Source organism: Aplysia californica, unplaced genomic scaffold (assembly GCF_000002075.1).
Source record: "Aplysia californica isolate F4 #8 unplaced genomic scaffold, AplCal3.0 scaffold00295, whole genome shotgun sequence".
In the NCBI taxonomy this organism is placed as follows: Eukaryota; Metazoa; Mollusca; class Gastropoda; order Aplysiida; family Aplysiidae; genus Aplysia; species Aplysia californica.
This window is the reverse complement of record NW_004797565.1, coordinates 86,858-89,453: the sequence shown is the minus strand read 5'-3', so window position 1 is coordinate 89,453 and position 2,596 is coordinate 86,858. Positions and strand designations below refer to the sequence as shown.

Here is a 2,596-nt window from a genome sequence, read left to right as displayed (position 1 = left end):
GGGGGGAGGGTTTGGGAGGAGAACACCTTATAAGAGAGATCATCCGTTTAAATGGACTGCACTTTATACAGAGAGTGACGCGCAACACTGTGGTGCTTGCTATAGTATGGGTTGTTGTTCTTTGTCCGAGTTACTTCTCGCATTCCATGAGCCGAAAATCAATACTGGGGTCAAATTTGTAAATTTTCAGTTGATACCTTTTTCTTCAAGTTTAACATCAAATTCTTTTTTTTTTATAATCCCATACCTATAAACTGTCCAAACTCCTCCTGTCTATTTGATGTATCTATTTCCAAAAGGCTAAAATTCGAGAAGTAACCCATTTTGCCAGCTCTCCTAACACGTGGCCATTTTGACAAAGCTCTCAGTATCTGTAGTTACAAAAACATTGAATGTAGAAAGAAGGGAGTTCCTCATTAGCGCCCGAGGATAATAAGAAATATCTGTTATCTTCTTTCTATATATTTTTTGTCTGTCTTGTACAGTTGTAAAAGAGAAGTCGTTTCGTTTAATAGTTGTTTTTATACGTTGTGTTATTGATTTTGTTCCTGTCATTGCTGTTGGTCCTGTTATTTGGATGTCTTGTGAACGCCATGGTACATTTACATCTTGAGCTTATAGATCTCCAAGAGACAACCCCTCAGAGCATATTATCATCTCGTGGTTTGCTCAAAATCCGATGCCAGGTGTATTCTTCACGGAGAAACAGCATTACACTATTTCGTCTGGTCGTTCCTCTTTCCTTCGAGTATCCTTGCTGCAGTTTCATGCTACCCGGGGTCTCTGTTTCTGTTGTAAGAGTTACACTCTTCACCGTTCGGTGCAAATGATATGAATTTGATCCCCGCTTGTGGAGATGCTGTATTGAGCATCTGCTCTGTTTGATGGGTGTTGTATTCTTTTTAAACTAATCTGACCCCGACAGGCAGAGTCAAAGGAGTCTGCCTCCCAAATAACCGTATAAATTGTGTCATTAGGGACGTAAAATATTTGTACTCCACTCATATCATATAGTTTCCAGTTTCATTTTCGCTTGGTTTAAAATATGATATTACACAATGCCACTTTTATGTTCTAGTACATGTATTTTAATGGATCTTACTTTCGAACAAAAGTTATGAGTGCTAACTGCATTGTCTATATTTGTTTATATTTCAGAGAGAAAGTGAAGGGAAAAGCCGTCTATTTGATGTCCAGTCTGAAGACCAGTTGCAGAAGACACAAAGGATTGTGCCTTGGCAGTCTACAAAATTGGTACTGTCTTCACTGATATTCCGAACCGCTCTGTCCCCGTGGAGTTTTCCAATCAACAGAAGAAGTTTCATAATCTAAACCCGTCATTTCTCCACTGATCTGGAGGCAAACAAGAACAAAGGCAGAAACAACGCTAAGAAAATCATTACTCCAGCAACTACAGTGAAACTGAAAATATTCTAAGAAGATTCTGGAAAGGACCTCAGGCCTTCGTCCGCTGGAGGACAATCAGTTGAGGAAGAGGGACGGAGGTTATGGCCGCGTGCCTGACAAGTAAGTTGAAATTAAGTCCCCAAAAGATTGTCACTGTTCCAACTGACTGTCCTCTCCCATGTTATTATCGGTCACAGTGTCTACAATGTGTTATTATCGGTCACAGTTTCTGTGATGTATAATTTTCAGTATGTGGTGTGGCTGGTCAGATTCTGACGACTTCCGTGTTGTGCTGTGAGGCTGCTGTGGTTGATGCTCTTTTTGTTGCCGTCTCTCTGGGTATAATTTGGCAAAAGTTTATGGAAAAGCCAAACAAACGTACATTGGAAAGGTGACTAACATTTACTCTAATGAAATGAAAAATAAGCAGACAGGCTCACTGAAAAACAGACAATTTGCATTGCAGGTGGACACCTGCATGTGTCATCTGTGGTTCAGAGGTTGACGTGCAATAACCAGAAGATAGATAGATAGGTAGATAGATAGATAGATAGATAGATAGATAGATAGATAGATAGATAGATAGATAGACTATATAACTTAAATTGATGAACGTAACAAGCCCCTGGATTCAAAGTGATTAATGAGAGGAAGACTTCCACTAACGAACGGCGCGGCCGAAGGAGCCGGATCTGAGTTTACGGCCGCTGTCAAGTAACCGCTAATTTGTAATTCTGTTCCGATGTCGATTGGGGATAACGTCGTACAGTCTACCTAAACTAGTCAGGGTATAATTACAGCTTGTCCAGTTATGGTTAGACATAATGATACGGTTTGGATTCGATCGTTTCGGAACAATTTGATATTCTTCTTTGAAATTTAGGAAAGATTTGTTATGATCATACGACATACAAGAAAGTGGAGAGAGTCTTATGGGTTGGTTGTTGGATAGATATAACATGTGTGCGTGTGTGTGTGTTTGTGAGTGTGTGTGGGGGGGTTTGTATGTTTGTATATGTGTGTTTGTGTTTGAAGGTGTGTGTGTGAGTGTGTGTGTGTGTGTATGTGTGTGTGTGTATGTGAGAAAAACTGCTTGTGGGGAAGGGGGGTAGGAAGTGAAGGCATGGAACATTTAGGGAAAACGAGAGAGAGAGAGAGAGAGAGAGAGAGAGAGAGAGAGAGAGAGAGA

General features: G+C 40.4%; 1 long non-coding RNA gene across 1 annotated transcript in view; it reads left to right on the top strand.

Annotated features, from left to right (window-relative positions):
* The window catches only part of LOC106012221, an 80,177-nt gene that overhangs the window by 29,670 nt on the left and 47,911 nt on the right, over positions 1-2,596 (top strand). The window contains exon 2 of the long non-coding RNA XR_001184970.2: positions 1,159-1,527. This is a non-coding gene — a long non-coding RNA (uncharacterized LOC106012221). The remainder of the gene's footprint in view (positions 1-1,158; positions 1,528-2,596) is intronic.